The sequence below is a fragment of the Corvus hawaiiensis genome, chromosome 1 (assembly GCF_020740725.1).
Source record: "Corvus hawaiiensis isolate bCorHaw1 chromosome 1, bCorHaw1.pri.cur, whole genome shotgun sequence".
NCBI lineage: Eukaryota > Metazoa > Chordata > Aves > Passeriformes > Corvidae > Corvus > Corvus hawaiiensis.
Genome location: NC_063213.1, coordinates 30,720,437 through 30,744,050, shown reverse-complemented (window position 1 = coordinate 30,744,050; position 23,614 = coordinate 30,720,437). Strand labels below are relative to the sequence as shown.

The following is a 23,614-nucleotide window of genomic DNA, read 5'->3' as shown; positions in this document are numbered from 1 at the left end:
TGCAGCCAAATAAAAACATTTTGATTTTCAAGGCTTTTTTAGATTCATATCCTTGAAGTCTGTGGAGGCCCATTAAAAGCTGTGAGGTATCCTCCTCATTAAATGTGGCTCTATAGATGAGCACAGGTTGTAATAGGCTCTTCTCAGTAAAACTGCTATCATACAAGCATCATATTAGGGTAAAAAACAAATTAAAACCCTCTTAGTCAGAAGCTTATCTAGGCTTGAATTAACAGCCTGTACATCCAACTTCCCGTTTGCTGTGTGCACCCTTGCTGCAAATGTTCAGCACCTCACGCTGCTCCTGTAATTGTGTCAGAAAAGGCCATGAGATTCAGAGAACTGTTTCCCATATTTCTGAATTACATTTATAGACTAAGGCACTCCAGGGTACAGCGTACGCTTATCTTTCTGCACTTTAAAACATGGCAGGGGTACCGCAGTCCTGGACTAAAGATGCATTAGCAGAGTCATGCAGTGACAAATTGCATAACACCTGCTTTTACTAGGTTTAGCTCTAGTCTGCTATTAGTCCCTTGCTTTTGTGAACATGTTTCCCCATGAAAGAATAACATAAAACTCAGTCAAGGCAGAGCTGTAAATAAATGCCAGTACACTAAGCTGAAAAAGCTTGAGAGAGTGTCACTGTTGGCAACCAGGAAGGCCAAAAAGCTTGAAAGCACAAAGTTTACACACAGGAGACTGGTGACACATCACACCACAGCCTATGCCACTTCATGCACCACCACAGGGCAGAGATTTGGCTCTATCCTGAGAATAAAGTTGTTCGTCTACAAAGGTTAAACCTCACCCATTTGGCTCACAGTCCACATAGCCAAAGCAGGCTGAAGGAGAAATGGCATACTGTGGGGCCCGGCACCATTGCACCACTGCTCTGGAGTCAGCAGCAGCCATTTAATCCTGCTTGCATGGATATTTTGGAGCACTCAGAATTGGCTGCTCTTGTTGGAGCTCGGTGCAAAGGCACGGTCCTGGGCTCATGGAATGTGGAGGGTGTTGCAGGAACCAGCCCATAGTATGGTCCCAGTCACCCCCTGGTCTCAGCACTGCACTTCAAGAGAGGGAAGCTCCTCAGCAGCAATGTGGGTCCACAGATTAGGACAGCCCCCATTCAGCTACAGCTAGTGAGAAACCAAGAAAACCTAGGCTAATTCCAGCTTTGTGTGGTAACACTGATGGAAAACTGTATCAAAAATTAGGTCTTTCACTGCCCTGTCCTGCCGCAGATTAAAGCAGAAAATAGAGCTTGGGCAGTCAGTAGAGAGTGAAACCCGCACTTGTGGGACATAGAGAAGTACTCTAGCTGAGGACTGAAACTCAGAAGCAACAGTCCCAGGGCTGATGGAAAATATACTGAATAAGCCAGTGGTGTGCATCAAAATGATTTATTATTATTATTATTATTATTGTTGTTGTTGTTATTATTATTACTATTGTTATTATTGATATATCTCGGAAAGAAATTGGAAAAAGAAAAGAGCAAGGGGAAAATATTTAAACAGCAAAAGAAAAGATAAGATGATAAGAAAGGCTGAATACAAAATAGTCTTCTTTGAAGAAGGCATTTAGCCCCAGCACCAGAAAGGTGTGCCCTGGGACTCCCAGAAATTTCCTTGTGGTGTTTGTTTGGAACTTGTGACATAAAAAAAAAGACAGCAAAATAAGCATATCTGGTTTTGTTCGGCACAGAATTCCAACGACATTTTCACTACACAAATGTGACACAGGTATATGGAGGTATACAGTTTTCATGCTTTTGAGTCACAGGAAATAAGGTTGTACTACAAGCTGGTGTGGCACACATGCTAACAGGAGGCTGGGGCAACTGATTTAAGGAACATAGGGAAACAGTGCCATCACAATTCCATGAGACTTATATGCAACACAGATACCCCAATGTTACTTAAAAATCTGCTCTTAAACCATCTACAAATCTTAATTAACTACAAGATTCCTGCTGCGTTGCTGAGCATTGCTGCTGTTTCCTTGGCATGACCAGTGGACTGGGGTCTCCTCCAGTGATGACACTGGGTCTGGCAGCTGAGGCACAGGACAATCTCAGGAAGGCAAAAATCTCTGCCTGGCTCACACACAGCTTCATTTTACAGCAATAAAATGACCAAGTACTACATCTTCCCTTTTCACCAGCTATAAAACATTGATACTTACAAACCTCCTGTAATTACCAGAAGGGCTGGAAGGCACAATTCAAGTCTGTAAAGCATCCTGTGTTTTTCCACAAAAGAAGCCACCGACAGATTTACAGGTCTGAAAACAGGGAGGACAGGCATTTGCCTCCCTGCTCTGCCCTGACTAAGGAGCTCTCCTGCACAGAACACTTTGGGAGGTGCACTGCTGGTTTCAGTAAGGTTGTTTTGCAAGGAGGGAGAAACAACTTTCTGTTCAAGGCAATGACCTGGAACCCAGAGAACTGTCTTTTAGCTCTGAGACTGCTACAAATTTCTTACTGGCTTTGGCTTAGCTGTTTAATCTTTCTGCACTTCAGTTATCCCATTAGGAGAATAGGGAGATAACCCTTTTAACTCACATGGGTGTTGTAGGTGCATTCAAGTTGCTGAAGAGCTCTGATACTAAGACGATTTAGGCTATAAAAGTACATAAGTGTATTAGGAATTCTGTAGCTAGCTGATTCCTATTTCATAACACCCACTGAAACTGGCATATGGAGTTCTTAATCCATAGATAAATTCATTTTAATCCCCATATCTAGTCAATGGCACTGGTTTCCTTTAAGATCAGTGTACGCACACAGAAATCTTGCTATCCCAAGCCATCTGGATATTACTGGGTTAAGAGAAGCCAGAAAAAAAGAGGAAAAGAAATAAAAACAATGGAGAAATAAAACCATTTAATTATAATCATTCATAATTCATCAATGTTTCAGCTGGTGTGTTTAAACTTTTCACAAGTAGATCCTTGCATAAATTCCCACATGCAAAATGCCATTCATGCTAATTTAGTTTTTGCAATTCAGAGGCCAGTTCAGGGACACTGTACTTCAAAAGTGTAGAGTTAGTTTCAAGCTGAATTATGAACAGAAGAAATGTCTTGAGTAAACTAACCACAGGGTCTTTCTTTTTATTGTAGTAGATTACAGTTGAATAAAAGCAGCAAATACACTGAGGATTGCATACTACAGAGCAAAGAGGGTACGAATTGCATTGACAAGAATGTAACTAGTAGAAACACCACAACATAAAGAAACGACATCATATTAGATATGAAGCACCCTCTCAGAGATCAAACTTCAGTCTGAGTACGGTGAACTTAGTAGAATGAGTATCACTCTTGTAGTATGACTAATGCAATCATCTCATTCATGTGACCTGACAAGAGCTTTCTGTATGTGAGATTTAAGGTGAGAATTTAATAACATCATTGAGCTAGAGCTAATGTCATCTGGCACTTTAAAGCTCTCCAATGGAAAGTTATCAGCAGATAAAAACCTTTTGTTGAGTTCAGTTAGTGATTCAGAGAGGTAAATTTGCTGAAATGTCAAGACTGAAACTAAAGGTAGTGTTAACATTCATTCTTTCACAATAAAGAATGAATTTAGCAGCTCAGGAAGGCTGGTATGTAGAGCCCTGGATAAAACCAAACATAGCCTGGGCAGACGCTATTTCAAACTTATTCTTCTGCCTCTATGTTTCACTTTAAAACTTATCAGAACACAAAAACAAGGAAAAAAACTCATCTATTTCGCAACTAGGAGTCCTTTAGCTAATCTATCTAGTGATAATTAGCTAATGTCCTTCTAGGTGTCTGAGGCACATAGGTGCAGAAAAATATCCATCTAGCAGTAGTAGAAATCAACAAAGAATACTTCATCTGGCAGTCTAAATAAGCCTAAAACTTTGAAGATGAGATAAATTGACTTTTATGTCCTAAAACATTTCTATCGTAAAGGATCATGACTTCTAGTCTTCCCGCAACCTGGATTTGATGGCAAACCTTCATCAGAATATAAAAGGAAAGAAACTGGATTTTTAAAGGGAACAAAAAGACATCACTGTAAGTTTTTTAAAAATTAACAAGGGATTTTTTTTGAATGAGGGAATTGAGTTGTCTTGCCAGGAGACATTTATGTCTATGTATATTGCCAACAGCAGCAGCAGACAAATGAAAAAAAGAGCCCATGGAAGAGTTAATGATTGGGTGCATGGCTTGGATGACAACACAAAATAAAATTACCAGTTTTATTTTATAGGTGACTTTCCAGATGAAATAAATGCAGGGCCTTCATCAAATCTGACATGAGAAAAGCATTTGATGAAATGTCTTGTGGGAAAATACTTATTAAGCAGGAAAAGACAGAGATTAGCAGAAGAAATATAGTGGTATGGATTGGAAATGGAAGTTCTTGGGAAAGATGGATCTAACGTAAGGCAGTGCAGGCAACCCTGTCTCCTGAGAAGAGCTCAGACAACCAGCTGTGGTGGTCAGCAACCCAAGTTTAGCATGTAACTTTCAGTCATGGTGAGAACCCATGAGTCCTTTGTTCTGCTTTTTGCATGTTTTCTCCCAATTGGTTAATGTTGTCCCCTTCCTGTTTTATGTATGAAGTTATGTATATTCATTTCCCTTGTTTAATATGTACCAGTTCTAGAAAGTTCTTTGTTCCTCGACGCCCCATTGCATCCTTCCCTGAGTCCCTCCTATGTGTTGTTCCCATTGGTTCCCTTCCTGTCAATCCCCCCTGCTTGTCTCTATCCCATTGGCTGAGATCCCTTTCCCCACCTATTCTGTACCCAGTATAAGACCCCTGGACCCTCCCACTACTTGGCTTCTGCGTCCCTGTCTTTTTACCGGAGTAAACCTGCACGGAACACATACGGAGAGTCCCCTCTCTGGACTCTCCCATCAATTGGCCTCTTTGTCGTTCCAGGGGAGTAAACCTGTACGGAACACATACAGAGAGTCCCCTCTCTGTACTTCTTTGCCTTTGCCTGCGTGCCTGCTTAACAGTGACAGGATACAGCGCCTTTTGGGTGAGGAGCTCTACCCCGTTTTCATTGTGTGTTGGGCACTGAGTGCCACCTTCCAGAGGGGTTTCAGCATTGACCTCTGGGCTTGTTTGTGTTGGCACGCAAGGGGTAAAACCCCCTTCTGCCAGCTCCCAGTGGCTGAAAACCCCTCCACTGACTGTTGCTGTAGCTGAAAAATCAGTGTGAACCGTTCACATTTCGTATTTTCATACAATGACTTAAGTTAGAAACAGGACTGAACTATAACATTTACTGAGGGATATCATTGGTAAAGATGAGCATTAGCATATTGCGTGGGAAGTACCTGAGACATTCAAGAACAGGAGTAGTGGAAATGGAATCAAATTATCTAGTACAAAAGTGGCATCAGCTTGCACTTACAAACTAGAAACAAGAAGCTTTTCTCTGAGCTGAGAACTCATTAGTCAGTGACGACAGACAGGGAAAAAGGCCTGAGGGTTATTTATGGAAGACAGGATGACAGCCATGACGGAAAGTGTAAATACAGTCCTTGTTGTTATCAGGTAAAAAACGTTTCTGGTAGAAACAGGGAAGTGTTAGTGCCATTATAGAGCTGATAGGCTTCACAGAGGTACCAACTGCAGCACACTTCCAGGCAGTCTTGTTTGTACAGAAAAAAAAATCTGAATCACAAGCAAAGTAATCAGGATAATTAAGGAAATGAACAGCTTCATCTTCCAAAAGGCTGCGAACAGAAGTAAAACAAAGGCTTCAGGAGCTATGAATGGTGTTCACAAGGATAACAGAGAATAAACACCTTCTAGGAAACATGAAGAGCTAAAGGACAACACATGCATTGAAAATCATCAATTTGTCATGATCACAGATTAAGACACAGATCAGAAGATGGGCAGAAGAGCCCTCTTCCTGTGGGAAAGTAGTAAAACAAACTCAAAAAGGAACAAAATCTCCTTGTAGTTTTAGGGTGCAATGTGATCCTCTTCCTAGCATGATTATTTGACCTGAGTACTTGCAAAACAGCCCAGGTGGACCTTTCCAGTTCCATATCTCTGTGCATTGCTCTTAAAAAAATAATATTTCCTTCCTGTTCCCCCATTTGCATTCCCAACTCAAGTATCAGTAGCTGGACTTAGCCAGTGTTCTGAAATCTGTGGATGTTTAAGAGCTCAAAAAGGATATTCTTTTCCTTTTTATGTAGCTTTTTCAGCCCTTCTTTCTGAACCATCTGAAGTATAAATACTGCTATGAGTACCTGAAGTAACCTGATAGAGTACTGGTATAAATCAAACAGGTGAAATTAAGACTTTAATCCTGCTAAAAAATATGCTTGTTACCAGAAAATAAAACACCATAGCAGGAATGGATGTACTTTTCCTCTAAAAAAGCAAAGAAACAAACAGGCCAAAAAAGATTGTTAAAAATTATTCAATCCACGAAGCTTTATATATCACCAGATTATAGCAATTCTACAAAGATTTATTTTACATAATCTGTGATGTTACATGTACAGAATCTTCTAACGTATAAGTACTAATCTAAGCAGATAACAGCTGAAAAGTTGTTTATTAATGGCTTGGAAGACCTTGTGAGAAGAGTTTGATATTTTTTAAAACCTTTCAGTGAAGGCAGGGTTCAGTGTCGTATTATTATTGCTTGCAGTGATCATGTAGCTGTCTTTACCCAACACTACTGTATAAGGCTTCTTTTTCAGTCTGACTTATGGCCAGAAAGGCCTTTGGTATTATGGATCATTCTGGGAGTAAGTTGCTTTCATGTTTTTTTTTTACATTTCAGAAGCAAGAAATAATTTCTCAATTTTTTTGGCACCAAGAATACTCTGACTTACAGGAGTGCCAGTGAGTGCTGGTTATATCCTGGATGGACACTCTTAACATCAGCACTGAACGAAACTGAGACCTTTTTTCTCAAGTAGGATACCTGCGTTGGTCATGAATCCACTCCTTCTCAGATGAGTAAGGAAATATATGTAAGTGAAAACCATTCCCCATTGCTGGCTTTGGTTTGGTTACAATAACTAACAGAATAGAAAAAAACCACAGATTAAGAAAAATCTTAAAGCACACAGATCTCAGATTTCAAGGGATAGCAGAGGAAGAGAAAATGTGAGACAAGGCAGAGGTTTTTCACCAGAAGAAGCCATGCTAAAGCTGGCAGAGACACACCAACACAGAATTTGAGTGGGAGGAGCTTCCCATCCAAAACTGTCCCTTCCCACAAACTGTGTGCCACCAGCACCTCAAAAAGACCCTGGCTCCCCACAGCCCATCCTGGAAAAGTGGGGACTTAAAATAGCCAAGAAACATGTTCTAAGAACTCTAACAACTCTTCATCACTGCTTCCTCTATCTTGTCCACTTTTGATTCCTCTTTGGTCTAAATATGGCTGAATTTTAACCCTTGGTTAATTAATTATGATTCTGTTCAGTTAAGGTTACAGGCTATTTTCCATGCAGAAGTCACTCCAGAACATCGTAGAACAGTTTTGGTTGGAAGGACCTTTATAGGTCAACCAGAGCATCATCAGGAGCAGGTTATAAGGAACCTCCAGGCCAAAGATATGTCCTTGACTTGCAGTCTCAAAGAAATGTAGTAAGAATTTATGAAATTATGAGAGAGGATGGTATTTTAAGGGACCGCATGAAATTTTTGCTTCAGTTTTTATCCCTTACAGGTGTAAAATACTCAGCCAACAATGCAAATTGTGTGTTAGCTTTTTGTTTTCATCAGATAGAATCTCCTACTTAAATGAAGAAGAGCAGATTCCTGGGTACATCCAGAACTTCAGGTAGGCCCTAGCATAGGTAAGCAGAGATTTGTACCAGATCGTGTCTCCTTGTAGAAGTGAGACTTAATGACCAGTTTTTAAATCTAGACCTGCCAATCAGACTACCATACCACCTACCACAGCTACAGTCGTGGGGACTCAGCTTCTGGCATGGTTTAAAGGGTGGCTCATCCACTCTAGGAGGAACAGTGCAAAGCCGCATTGGATATTTGAAAAAGAATAAAGGCCATCTACTGCTGGATTCCTGGAGTGGTGACAGAGGCTTTGCTGAGAGACAGTTGACCTGAAACTCTTCTTCTACCCCACCAAAAATATCAAACCAAAACCAACCATTCCCTTACAGCACGTTCAGTTTGTGCCCCAAACTGGGGCTCATATTGAGTAGTACTCTGCTCATCCTAAAAGGATCTCTGCCTTTTCCCAGCCTCCCTGTTCTTCTGCACATGCATTTTGCTTCAGTTGGACAGGAGACACCCAAGAGGTACAGAACAAAGAAGGGAAAATAATCACAGAGAAATAAACCCCATTTGTGAGCTCAATTTGCTGATATATTTGACAATACATTCAATTTTTAAAAGTAAAAATGCACTCTCTGAATGCAGCTTCCCAGCAGCTCTCCCTTCTTTTGATTTGTCAACCTATTGAGAAGTCAGATATGTAAGTCTTTAACAACCTTTCTCTAGAACTATACTGAACCCTTAATCAATTCAATTTTAATAGCTGTTTAATGTCCCAACAGGAATGATTTTATAGGCTAGTTTCCAAATTTCTCCACTGACTACTGAATACACTAATAAGAGTTTGTGTTTTCAGTCACATATGTAAAGAAACTATGAATGAGTCCTTAATCCACAAATGCGATCCCGTAATATGTTGGGTGCTTCTGTTCCGATCCAGCAGGGCTGGATGAATGTCCTTCATTTCAAGGACACTTCCCTCAATTGAGTAATGCTCTCTATTAAGGGGGGATAATTAATGTACTTGAAGTTATGTGCATTGTTAAGCTCTTTGCCACAACAGGTGCTGTGCTCAGGTGCACTTGGACAGGATCCAGATACTTGGAACTACTAGATGGGAAGTGTATCAGACAGTTAAAAACCCCCTTTTTCTGTGAATTATAGCAGAAGTTCCTCATTGGGGTTCAAAGCCCATGTAATCATTGCAGCTATTTAATGATCTTATCAACAGAATCCATATTTAAAAGATTCCTTTCTCATTTGTGAGATACCCAGAATGGGAAATTAGACTCCTCTTATTTATTATTTCCAGTGATCTTTTCAGATAATCTTTCCACAGGATTTTGTAAGCTCTTCTAATTAGACCAGAAGCATTTCAAGTCATGCAATGTGTTGCTCTGTTGCTGCAGTGGATGTAGAAAGAAATTACTATCCAGGCTTAAATGTTATGTGACTATTGCTGACTTAAACAGGAATGATGGTTTTAGTGAGATCTTGAGCCTGAAATCTAATTTTCTATCTGCTTTTACAACACAGTAAATGAGCAGTCATGAGGTAAACCTATGACAGGTTAGAAATGAGAAATTTTAAGGGCTATTAAGCTTTTTAAAAATGTTCCCAGAGGATTGGCATAAACTTACCTGGTGCCTCTACTTCTGTAATTGTGATATAGTGGGAGAATTCACCGTGTTCAGTGGTTTATTCAGTGAACTCTTACAGCTTGGTAGTAACCTTGGCTGACATAAAAACCAGGCGGGATATCACAGCATCTGCAAACTTGAAACAGTTTCTGCTTGTGCTTGTTACATTTTTCATGAATCTTATTTTGCAGTCTTGTATGGCTCTAAGTTTCTTTGTTGCTCATTTTTGGTGGCCATTCTTCTTTTAAGAAAGGACTGTTTGTTTTCAAATTAATTGGACAAAAAGTAGAGTTTGAAAGAGAGGCTAGACAACTTCACTCCCGATCTATGGGTAAAATAAGAGCCATCCAAAGCAGTATTCATGCGCCCAACATATGCCACCCAAGGTGAATGTAGTCAGGTGAAGAAATAAAGTGCTGAATGTCACAGTTATTGATGGACAGTCTGCTCAAATCCAAGAAAATGGATGGAAATGAGCATGGCCAGGTCATACTTAGCACTCATACACAAGTTTGGTTTTGCACCACAGAATGAAAACATGGATCCAAAGGAAAGAATGAGCCCATGCCAAAAATTAAGCTGATGGGAAATATCTGTACCAAGCAGTGAGAGAAACATTCTAATCATCACACAGCTTTGAATCAACTTTCGGGCAGGACCTGCATCCATAACTTGTGCCCTGAATGGCACGTATAATTGGTGTTGACAAAATAAAATTTATTCTAGATTTATACCGAGGTTACTGAGAGCAGAGGCCAGTCTTTTAATATGAAATAGGTCCCCTGAGAGTCATTGCCTGACAGCAGAGATTGAGAATTTGCATCACATAAACTGCAGCCACACTGACATCAGAAAGTGTCCTGTCGGCATTCTGAGAGAAAAGCAGGCACGGAAGTATTCAAATTTTGATTTAGTGTTTGATACATCTGGCACTGGAGAAAAATCTGGAGTCTGGGCATCAAGGAAACTGTACAGGTCTTTGCCTTTCTGACCCAGGTCCTGCCCCATCATCACCACCCAGTATAAACATCTATATCAATACAGATCTCACACCTGACCACCTTTTACAAGGAACAGTGATGAAAATCATATCTGAGCACTCTTACATACAACTTCACCGATGCTCCAAGATTCTTGGAAGAGCACCTGGAAATATTTCTCAGCCATGTATCTTTATAGAGAGTGCAAAATGTGGAACTGACATAGTAGGCTGCTTTTTAGAGTTCAAGCAAAGATGGAAATGGGTGAAAAGAATTAGCTGTGCCCTTACAGGTAGTAGCAACCATCTCCTGTTTTATTTCAGCACAGATCGTGGCTCTGATGAACACCTCTACAGCAGCCCAAAGGAGCCGTAAAGCCACACTGGCTGGCAAGCAAGAGACTCTCCTTGCATGGGGAATTCATGCACAGCAAAGTCAGAAACACCGACTCCATATCGTTCTTCCTCCCTGTGGAGGTGATGTAGGCAAATGTCAGCAGCAGCTCACAACTGCAGCTCTCCAGCTGCTGGAACAGCTGCTTGGAGCCAGTGTTGACCTGGAAAATATTAGAATAATCTTAAGGCTTCTTTGAATCATTCCAAGAGCTAAACCAGCCAGCTTAATATTGCACACTTGCCCTTATCAGACCTACTGTCAGGATTTCCTTTTCCACAGCTCAAATCCTTCCTCACACAGAAAGAAAGCCATGGGTGCAGATTATCTTCTCCAGAAGACAGAGCCAAAAGGCTCCTGAATATATCCAATCCTGGATTTGAGGGGAAGCAAGAGGAAAGATTACCCAGGTGCTGCTACCAGCATATTTTCTTGTTACATGAGTAGGTCTTTAGTAAATGACTGACAGTGCTTCATACACTTTAACCAACTTCTGCCCTCATTTAATGCCACATGTACCCAAATCCTTTCTTTCTGCCAATCAAACTTCAAGTGTGCCTTCCAAAGTTTGTCTCAGAGTAAAATCCATCATTTTTACCACACTGATACAGAAATCCATCCAGCAGAGCTCTCCTGATCAGCAGGAGGGGAACAAGATATTTCCTGGAATAAAGCTCTTCATTAAAGGACTTTCCCTACCAGGGAAACATAGTGTGGTTGCTACAGCATGTAATTAGAAGTCAAAGGACTAAAGCTTAAATAAAAAAGCTGTGTGACTGAATTATTAACTTCCTTAGCTATTAATTTGCAATATATACCAATTCATCCCCATCATAGGGATGTCGAGAGGCTTAATCAGTGAATATACCTGAAGCACTATAAAATGTTGAAAAGCTGAATACTTGGCTTTGTGGAAGTAACCATTTTAGTAAACATTTATATAACTGAAATAGGGCTGGTAAATTTTGAGCTAGAAGAATAAAATGAACCTGTGGTGGGACTTTAACACTTTCCTCTCTCCATACAGGAAGAAGTTTACTTGGAGCACGAGAGTAAAATGCACTCTATTACTCTGTTACTGAACAATTCTGTTATTTGAATTATTCTTTTTAATAGCCCTAAATGTATATCTGGGTATCATCATACAAAATTTATGAGCACTTGGACCCAGGATTCTTCCCCTAGAGCAGAGAAAAGAATTTTAGTCTTCTACTGAAAGCCTTCCCTAATTTCTCAAAAGAATTAAAGAGGGAAAAGAAAGTCCTCACAAAAAGGATGAAAGTTACAGCAGCAAATAAATCACATTCACTAGAACTGAGCCTTTCACTTGGTAGTACATTATAACCATTGGAAGCAACACAGACCTCTATTTTCCCTTTATAATAGCCAAGTTTTATTTAATAAGCCATTTAAGGACAACTGTGTGCAGTTTTGGGCACCATGTTATAAAAATAGACATTAAGCTATTAAAGGGCACCCAAAGGAGGGCCATGAGGATGGTGAAGGGCCTTGAGGGGAAGCCATATGAGGAGTGGCTGAGGTCACTTGGTCTTTCAGCCTGGAGAAGAGGAGAATGAGGGGAGATCTTTTAGCACTTTGTAGCATCAATTGCCTTGTGAGGGGAAGTGAAGGCGCAGGTACCGATCCCTTTGCTCTCAGGACCAGTGACAGGACCTGAAGGAATGGGATGAAGCTGGGTCACGAGAGGTTTACGTTGGATATTAGGAAAAAGTTCTTCTCCTAGAGGGTTGTTGGGCTCTGGAACAGGCTCCTCAGGGAAGTGGTCACAGCACCAAGCCTGACAGAGTTCAAGAAGTGTTTGGACAATGCTCTCAGGCACATGGTGTGACTCGTGGGCAGGACCAGGAGTTGGACGCAATGATCCTTGAGGGTGCCTTCCAACTTGGCATATTCTCTGATTCTATGATAACTTAAAGTCAATATGAAGAACAGAATCTCATCATGGTTGAGGGGTGAAGGAACCTCTGAAGATCATCTAGTCCAGTCCTTTTCAGTCAAAGTCAGCTACAGCAGAATGCCCAGGACCATGTCTAGTCCGGTTTTGAATACCTCCAGGGATGGAGACTCTACAACCTCTCTGAGCAACCTGTGCCAGTGCTCACAGAGAAAAAAGTTACACTTAGATGAAATCTCTTGTAACTCAACCTGTGCCCATTATCTCTTGTCCTGTCATAGGGTACAATTGGGATAGTCTGGCTCTCCCTTCCTTACTCCCCCCCTCAGGCATTAATACACATACTGAAGAGGTCCCCCTAAATCTTGTCTTCTAAGACTGAACAACCCCAACTCTCCCAGTTTCTTCATGTAAAAGAGATACCCCAACTCCTCAATCATCTCTGTGGTCTTTCACTGACTTTATTCTAGTGTGCCCATGTCTCTCTTGAACTAGGGAGCCCAGGAGTGGACCCCACTCCAGGTGGGGGCTCACCAGTGCTGAACAGAGACAGAAAAGTTTACTTTTATCAAATCCTCAGTAAGCATATTTAAGCAAGCACATTATCCTTCCATATTCTCTACACCATGATCTAATGCCACCTTGGTGTATGGAACTACCATGACTGTGCACCTTAGCTGCTACATCCACAGGACACAAGTCCCATGAAAATGCTGCCCCATCAGAGTATAGGAAGGAACAGCAGCAGGAGTGGAGGCTGCAGAAGGAGGAAGAACAGATGTTCTGCAGCTACATGTAAAATAGCTTCTTAAACATACCTCTCCTGCTTCCCTTTCTAAGAGTCAGAAAAAACAGTGGTTTGAAAAAATCCCTAGAAGTGGGCAATTTTGTCCCAGGTCTGTCACAAAATAATGTAAACTAGAAACCCTATTTTTCTTATAACCACAATACCTGGCTAGAAGAATTTAGTAAAGAGATTCACATGTCTGCTATAAGGCACCAATTTGATAGTGCACTTTCAGGGGACTGAGTATTCATCGCATTTCTAAAGAAATAGTGAGATTAATTGTGAATTGCTGAAGTAGGAACCCAACTGACCCTACAGCCCTCTGTGCCACTCGCTACACGAACACACGTACAGACTGGCCTCAAAGAACTTGCAAACCAAACAGAGCAAAGGGAAAGAGCATTACACAGTTTGGAAAGATGAACTGTTTCATCCAAACAGTTCAACAAAGACTCGAACTTTCCAAAGTGTCTTAACTATTCCTGTGTCCAGGTCCAAAAAATCTACACCTTGTGAGACTCTCCTTTAAGACTTGGCCAGAGCTCTGGAGCACCAAGATGCTGCAGAATACTACAAGGCAAGTAAAAAAGAATTCAAGACTCAAGTCTGAGCAGAATTATCCACTAATAATCCTATAATGCCAAACTTGTGTAAGAAAAGATATTTTCCCCCTGACATCACAAATGACCTTAACTCCTAACTTTGCTTCTAGAACTTTTCCAGAACTGTACTTATCTCTGACATGTCTCTGTCTGCCTTTGCCTTTTGCCATGATGTTATTCAGGTCTTCCTTGCTGTTCAAAACAGATTCTAGTAAGAGAGAGATTATTTTTTGAGAAAGAAAAAAGATCTGTAAGAAGGAGGGAACTATCCATGAGATGTCCATGACTACAGGAGCAGTGCAAAATGCTGAAGGTTACGAACAGCAGAAAATCATCTTTTCATCACAGCCGTGAGGAACCGACACATTTTGAATGGAATTCCTGAAATCACCAAGCAAAATCAGGAGAAATAAACAATACCAGGAACTTGGAGACAAGGTAAAAAAATTGAAATGATTCACAGTAATTTATAGAGAACACCATCAGGTTACAGCTCACTAACAGCACAGGAGGCATAACAGCACAAGAGGCATAATATGAGACAGGCAAGTTTATATAGAAAACACATAGGAAAGGCTGCATCTTACGGTCATAACATAGTTGGGTTAGCTGTGGAAAATCCTCTTCTGTTTTGTGGCTTTGCATGGCATTGTGCATGCCCTTCTGGGCAAAAATTGATGTAAGCACTGGAAAATCATAGGGCTCATGGATGGACTTAATGTGATTTAAGCTGTGTGGCATGGAAGCACATCTAGCATGCTTGGAAAGGAGTAGGCACTTGAGGGCTTTATAGCATGTTTATACAGACTCAGACACTAAGACAAAGGTCATCTTGTATTTTGGAGTGTAAGACTTCTTGAGATCATATATCCTTCACTAATCAGTAAATAAATAGCAGGGAACAATGAAGTCCTGACTTTGAAAGGTGTGAAGGGGGGGCAGTAAGGGAAGAGGGGCTGAGCAGGTTAGTGAATAAAATTTGCACCTTACAGAAATACCACAGGTTTCAGAAGCAACCGGTGTGGACTTGAGAAAATAGCCAGAAATAAATCAGAAAATCCTTAATTTCAAAATCTCTCTAACTGGCAAATCAGAATTAAGGTCATCTTATTGCACTGATGCATTTCAAAAAAAAAAAAAAAAATTCTGCTACTGTCACAGTGTCAAAACAAATATCTGTATGTTCAAGCAGATATCAAATATTGTAGAGGTGTACACACACTTGCAACTTTAAACTTAAAATTTTCTAGAATTGGGGACATATTCTGTTGCTGTAATTGCAAAATACACATAAATCTTGGTTGGAGGAAAAGTGCTGATTTAATCTTTTTCCACAAAGAGAACCTGTGTTCTGAGTACAAATAAACTGAAATAAAGGAATCTGTAGCATCTTCAGACAGAACCAGGCCCATGTCTGGACGCTATTATTTTTCCTTTTCATCCTAATACTTACGTGCAAACATAAGAAGAGTGTTGCATAAAATATTGTGTTTGTATTCCAGCTAGGAATAATAATAGTACCCTTTGCTGAGGCTAGATAATTTCTCGCTCCTGAAGATATGGACTATTTTTCCACAAAAAAAAAAAAAGTATTTGTGGAAAGAGCCCATCACTGACCTTTATTTAACCACTCCATAGAATCGATGGCTTATTATTGCTGTATAGTCACAGCCTCAACAAAGATGCAGATGTAAATGGAGTATGTTAAACCAAAAATAAGCTTCCTCAATAAAGAATCCGTGTGCAAAATAATACAGAAATTACACCTTAACTCTAACATTAGACTTCTGTAAGACATCCACACAGAGGTAGATCTTTAAGGGGGGCCTTTAGTAATGCATGTCAAGAAAATGCATGCCTGAAGACTTGTTCAAGAAGGTGCATTCCTTTATGCTTATAAGACCAACAACTGCAGGGTCTGACCCCGAAGCTAATGTTCAAGCCCCTTCCTTCCACAGCATCAGCTGATATACAGCTGCACCCCGCACAGGTGTAAAATTAGCAGTCAGTGACAATGCACTGTGGACTTGGTAACCAAAAGGGACATCACATCCTCTGGTGAGAATCATGAGGCAATGTGTGATATACCAGAATATCTTCCCGTTTTGTCTGCCACACAGACCAGTTTTTCCATTTTATATTCAATTATCACATGTCATTTAAACTATTGGTTTAGCCAAGAAGTTAAAGGGACTCCAAGCAGCAGATGGCTTGTCTGTCAAGGCAAAGGGCCGTGGCTCCATTGAAGTCCTCAAGGCCGAGATGCATTTGACTCTGTTCAAACTCTGGCCTCCTGTTTGTACAATAACAAACACCAGCAAAGGGGTCACTACTACTTTCTGTGTCAGGTATGAAAGCAACAACAAAAAATACATAAAGAGGGGGAAAAAAAAGAAGATTACTAATATTAAAGGTCTAGTGATGGGCTCTGAACTAGCTATTACCACTTTGGACAGAGATGTTGGAGTTGTAATCAATAGCATCATGAACATGCCAGCCTGGTGCTCAGTAGTTGTCAAAAAAAGCAACAAGAATGTTAGGAATTACTAGGAAAGAAAAGAAATAGAGAACAAAACCAAAACCCATCATTATGCCCACATCTTAATTCCTGTGTTCAATTAAGAGCCACTCAGAAAGAACATCTGTTGAGCTAGAAGAGACATAAAGAAACATAATAAAGGTGCAGATTTTGGCACAGATTCCAAACAAGAAAAAACTAAACCATTGCAATTCCTCAATCTGAAAAAAAAAGTGATCATGAAGATGGAGATTAGGAGGCATTGGAAAAATCACAAAAGGCATAAAAAGAACAGGAAAAAATTGCTCTTTTTTTTCTAGTACAAGAACTAGTAGGCACCAAACAAAGTTTTCAGAAAGTACCTTCAAAACAAAGAAGGCACAGCTCAGCTTCAGAAGTTGTTATCAAACTTGTGGAATGCTAAAAATGCACATTTGTGAAAAACTGCTCGGAAAAAATTCATGGAGGGAAAAATAAATTAATGAATAAATCCATTAAAGGCTCTCAAACATCATGACGGTGTGCCATGCTGAGGACCTCAAACCACTAGAGGCTGGAAGAGTTTGCCAGCAAGCAGGACTAAACACCCTATACTTATGTGGTTTGCATATCCTGTATGTCTGCCCAGTGCAAGACACTGTGCCACATGGTCCAATGCAGTCATGTTAATGATCAGTTAAACTTCTTTCAAAAAGGAGCCGTGAGAGGAAAGCAGAGACTTCTTGCAGACTCAAGAGTCTGCAAGGAGAGCGTTTAACTACATGCTTCGTTCTAAGCTCATTCTTCAAGTTAATAGACCTAAGGCACAAGCATAAATCCTTTCTTAAATTGAGGTGTTTTCTGGGACTGGAGGTCTTGTTATTATTATTTATATCAATGTCTTTGCACGGTTGTCTTCACTCTCTGTTATCGTTTTTTCAGGTGTAAAAAAAGCAAAATGTGCACACTGTTGCAACTATTCATTAAGGGCAGACTTCTGTGACTTAATTACATCAAAGCGTTGTTGCCAAGCTGATTATAGCTCCCCTGTACTGCAGGGGAGTTTGTCAACCAAAGATTCTTATAATCGATGACGAACAAAATATCTTCATCCACAGCTTCTAATATTCACTAATAACATAATATGTATTTATTTTGCTGTGGCACTCAAATTGAGCAGATTAAAAACCTCTCAAAGCATTTTCTTAAAAAATAAATTATTTATAACTGTGAGTTTCAGGTATATTTTGATTTTAAAAGTTCACTGATCATGCTCCATTCGGAAGATACAGAGCAAGAAAAAATAAAGACCTAAAGGAATTTGTGTGTTCAGTGACGCTAATGACTAAGACTCTGGTCATGTTTTCTAGATTTAGTAATACATCCTATAGCCTTTTGGACTAATCAAATGAAAGTAGGGGATTTATGTTCCAGTGTGCTGTAAGAAAAGGGCTTAGAAGACTCCCAAAGTAATTTTGTTTGACATTCAAAGCTATTTGATTGCAGTTTCTGAACATTTCTACCACATTTGTATTCAGCATGGGGTAATCTGAATTTTGTCATGTTTTGAGTCTGACTAATACATGGTATTGGTCCCTTAATTCTTTTTCTCCTGTTCTGCTGTGCTGATTGCTTTCATATCACTAAGGCAAAAAAATAGTGAGTATATTCAAAATTGCTAACCTTAGAAAAATCCCAGCATCACCACCACATTGGGGGCTTATTGTGTAGTATTTAGGGATCTGAAATTTAAGGAGAAGAAAGGAAGACTTACTGTATACTAATGGTAAGCAATTTTCTGCCACTGCAGATTTTACTAGGACAGTGCAAAAGCTGCTTCTAATATATTTTCAGAGGACAAAATGCTGATGCAAAAATATTTGTGAGATTGTGTTGTTCTAATGATTTTAGTTTTACTAATATGGTATAGCACAGATGACATAAAGGCAACTTTAACCCTCTTTATATTCATCTTGCTCTTCCACCTCGCTTTTCAACCATCTTACAGGTACTGTACACAAGGTGAGTTCTGCTTTATTATTTGGCTGCAGAGAAAACTAGCATCGTCAGCAACTTATGATGGTTAAAGGACTGGATGTTTTTGCAGCATGGTCACAGGATCACACAACCAGCTGTTGCCTGACCTTATGAAGAAACAAATACAAGAGACTGAACAAATACTCAAAAATACTGAACCCACCATCATGAAGCATGTCAAATTTCCAACCATCAGTCCAGTTTTGACAGGACTGGGACTTTTTAGCTTTCTAGAAAAAGTACCACTTGTACTTAAGTGGATGCTCCAGTTCACGTGTCAGCTATTTTGCACTCAGGATTTCTCTCCTGCCTTTGTTCCAGGAGAGAAATATTTGGGTTTTGCCCTAAAAGTTGTTAAGGCAATAAAAGCTGTTTTGTTCAAAATCTATACAGATATTTCATGAAAAATACTCTCATCTTCTCACTGCAACTGCTGCTAGCCCTTCTTTTAATAGCAACTGAACCAGGACCTCTGTGAGTGCAGGGCACAGCACTGGATTTGTCCTTGGCTAGATAACACAGTTCTTGCAAATGAGCACCATCCAACCCTGACTTGCTTTACAAACACAAAAAAAAGTCTCAAGGAAGACGACTTCGTCATTCTACTGATAGGGAGGAAGACAAGCCAAAGCTAAAAAAAAAAAGAGTAATAAATGCTGGATACTGCCTATTCATGGTACAGGGGTTTTTTTGGTGCTGGTAGCTCAGTTGGATGGGGGAATGAATCACAGAATGCAATACCATGGTGGAAAGAACCTCAAGGATCATCTGATCCAACCCACTGGCAGAACCACAGTGGGACTAGTATGGCTTGCTAAACCCAGCTCTCAGCTATCAAAGACGTCAGGAAGCTGAAGTGCCTGGTGATCGACTGTTCTAGAGGTCTCAGACCAAATGTACTCACACAGGTTTCATTTGTTCCTGTGCTGCCTCTCCATCCTCCATCTAAAATTCAGCAGCACGTGGATTGCTGAGCAATGCTCCTGACAAGGTTCCTGCATCAGCCAGCGAAGGGATCCTCCCTGCAGGCTGCTCCACCCGGAGCCAGCCAGTGTCCCACAGGAGCATCAGCAAGAGCTGCTTCATGAGGGGCAAGAAGAGAGCCAGGAAAGGCCTGCTCTTCACCCTTTTTATTAACCAGCCCCTCAGTAGAGAGAGGTACAGACCTCTGAGCTGGCAGTCAGTGAGAGAGAAGGTCATAAAACCTCACTTTTATGCAGACTTTTGCTTTGAGGATTTGGGAAGGGCAGGCTGGTCTTTTTCTCATTGCAGAAGCACTAGCTCAGGATGCTCTGTCATGCAAGCAAGCAAACAAAACAGCTTTTAATAAATGGGGTAGGTCAATGCTTTTGTTACCACTCCTGTACCTGACTATTGTCCTGAACCAAAAGCAATTAAAGCAGGGATTATACTTTGACAGCTGCATTTGTGGTGATAGGGATGCATAGCAGAACTCAGCCATGCTTTGAGAAGCTGATCTATTTTTTAGCACCTTGTTATAATTAGAACCACATGATTTACAATAAATTATTTATTTGATTAATTTCGTCCTTTTTTCTTTTCTATCAATGAATTGTCCACAGACAGAATGTTAAATTCTTGAATTCATTTTTAATTTAAATAATACATTTGATGATTAACTACAGGTCTGTAAGTTATTCATCATTTGCTAATAATCACAATTCATAATTTGTCCAGTGGCATGCTATTTTCTGAGGCTCAGAGGACATATGGACTCTTTCCTCCTCCCTCTTTGGAGCCATATGCATAGTACACTATCATGTACACTTTTAAAATTTTATTATTACATATACAGTCTTAGATTGTCTTATTGTTAAAACCCACCCTGATGCTAAGCTTTTCTGTTTAACCCTGCTGTGATTTTGAAGGAAAATGAAATAGAAAATTAGAACAGGATAAAAATTGCTTCCAGATATTTAGAAAATAAATTCTGGAACTTGATAAAAAGTATTGTAACAGGCTACAGAATGATTTTGAGAAGTCCAGTGGTGGACACTTCTATGCAATTCTTCAGGCCAGATATTGTCAGTGGTTTTTTTCCTAACAATCCACCATCCAGTCCCATGTCTTAGTTGGCACAATAGACAATTTCTAAGTGGCTTCTGGAAACAAAGACAAAAGCAGTTACAAACACAGAAATTCAACTTAATCATAAAGGATGTGTGGTGTTATGATATATATGACCTCATGGTAAAAATACCTCCTCTGTGTCATCTCATACAACCTAAATCACCGCTCCACAAAAATCTGGATCCTAACAACATTTATCCCAAGGTACAAATGTATTTATAATTTGAATAATTTATTTGGTGACAATTTCCTGCTCTGCAGAGACTCATTACTTGCAAATAGCAAACATTCACACATTTCCTTGGTGCAATATGGCACATTTTCCATGAGGTACAGGCCTCCAAGCCTTCCTCTCTACCTTACACATACAGCACTTATAGTTACAGCACTCGTATTTAGATGACTGTTAGTACAGAACTCTGTTTGTCTTACCAGGTGAAGAAGTTTTTAAGCCTCAGGCTATTTTTAATCTTCTGGATCTTTTTAAGCCTTGAGAAAGGATGCTCTGTTAATTTCCCATTTTAGCCAGCAGGAGTGAAAGCAAACGATGTAATAAGCACACAGCCGATTGCACACATGATGACTTGTAAACTTGTCTGTAAACTCTGCCACAAATTATTAACAAGCATCTGCAATGTTCTTACTGAGGAAAAAAATCCTGCTTACATAATAGTTCATCACGATAGACGCTGAGTGTTCATACAGATGTATTTTTAGTCGGTTCCTATGGAAACGTGACTTATGTGATCACACTTTGTATATGCTCCTCAATAAAGTTTTACCCCATCGGATAATTTCAGCTGCTTCTGACAGAATGGTGGCCTCTTTCATTTTGTGGAACTGGATCAGCTCAGCCTGCATTAGCCACCTGAGAGTCTGCTGACTGAGGCTACAGACTAAGGTGAGGAAAGATGATGGTACATACCCCAGTCATGGAAATGTTGTCATTCAGAGCTCATGAATTACCATGAAACACAAATCCATGGGAAACAAGACTTCATTGGTCCAGATGCTTATAGAAATTCTTGTCTGAAAAGTACAGGATATTCCACTGGCCCAGAATTAGTTTCAATCTTGAACAAGAAAGATGACCATAATGTGGTGCTTTTAGTTAAAGCATATAATGAGAAAAGCTTAAATCTGCTCTTGCCTTCGACATACAACTCAGGTTGCTCTGTGATTCTAAAAATACCAACCCAAGCCACAAATCTGCTGAGCATGCCTGACTCTTGAACCTGCAAGTACAAATGTAGAGGCATTACTTCAAGGCATGCATGAATGTCCTGTTTAAGTAGGTTGAGAGAGACCTGGTACTCATAATCTCCTAAAGAACCCTTCTTTATATTCCTCAAAACCTATTCATGGCCTGGATGACGTGTAAGTCTTCCTCACGGAGCCCATCAGCGTCAGTTGCTCTTTCCCTGCACAGCCCTTATCTTTCCAATCTCATGCGGGTAAGCAGAGCAGGAAACGGTTCAGAGAGTCACACAGTCACCTTTAGGAGAATGTGCAGCTTGGATGTATGAATGCTGTTTCCTCCAGTGGGTGACACCAAGCCGGTCCCACCAGGAAATCCAGGAAAAGCAAACGTCTGGTCATTCTCCTTTTCCCCCAGTTTTCTTTGGTGGATCAGTATAGATGGTATGTAAAGACAAGTCTTCCTTCTGCCTGCTTACTCTTCCACTGCTTCAAAATGAATTTCAGACACAGCTCTGAAAGATGGTTCCCTGTAACACCCTGACATGAAGACAGGCAGATACCTAAAGAACTGGAGCAGGTCCCTGGTTCTGCCTTGCTCCCATGTGTTATACCAGATGCAAACCTCCTCCTCCCATGTGACCAGTGCTCAAATGCACTGGGTCTTCAATCACTTTCCAAACAAAAGTCAGTTCCAGGACCCCAGCTATCAGCAGAATTCAAGCACCAAATGAATTTGTTCATCACATAGTGCCAATTTTACATTTTCACCCTGCTTATCCTCACTGTGGCTGTATCCATAAGCCACTACTCTCCCTTCTGCTCTGTGAAGAACACAGCTTTAGCACTAGTTCAAGGATGGTCAAGGATCCAGTACATATCACTGTACATCATGCTCCCAGCAACCATGCACGGAATACACACATCCAACTTAAGTCTTCTGGATGAGTTTCCAGACTCTCCTTTTTCCTCAACTGACTGTACTGAATCCAGTTGGGTGCTCTGAATAGCAGCTAAATTAAATGCCTACAGTAACCTGCGGAATGCTGTTAGTAACATCTACTGCAGTTACTGCTCCCTGCTATCCACAATCCCTTTTAACCCTGCAAGGATCTGAGACAACCTGCAAGTAACAGCAGCAACTCATCTAAAACTAGAAACCCATGGAAGCTTCAACAAACTGCAAGTGACTTTCACTTTCAGCAGTTTTTATGTGTGTTGTTATTCCAGTGATGCTCTGCAAAATCAAACATGATTTTTTTACATATATATTGTCACACTAATAAGAGATGTTAAGATTCTATGCGCAAGGATAGGAGCAGTAATAACAAGGGAGTTTTCTCTAGGACTGCATTTGACTTAAAAGTGCCGAGCTAAGTACGTAAGCTGTTCTGGACACTCTAGGAGTTGATATCGTGCTCTGTGGGTGTGTACACATGTCTGTCTTCTTCTGTGTGGCTCTCACACCTGCAGCTCATAATCATATGTAGTTTCAAATGAGTTGAGAAAATGAAAATTACCTTCAAATGGAAGGAAAATGCATTTGACATACCTCTTGTTCCAGCACTTGCGAGACTCGCTATAATTACTACTGTGAGCTTGCAGGCAGATGGCAAACGAGGCAGCACCTTGAATTCAGTCAGCAGGATGCTGCAGAATTGCTCTCACTAACATTTTGTTCAAGATGTTTCAACACACAAATCT

General features: G+C 40.3%; 1 long non-coding RNA gene across 1 annotated transcript in view; it reads right to left on the bottom strand.

Moving 5' to 3' along the window:
• LOC125335315 overlaps window positions 1-21,369 on the bottom strand; it is a 48,880-nt gene extending 27,511 nt beyond the window's left edge. The window contains exon 1 of the long non-coding RNA XR_007207415.1: window positions 21,146-21,369. This is a non-coding gene — a long non-coding RNA (uncharacterized LOC125335315). The remainder of the gene's footprint in view (window positions 1-21,145) is intronic.
• Between the last annotated feature and the right edge of the window lie 2,245 nt (window positions 21,370-23,614).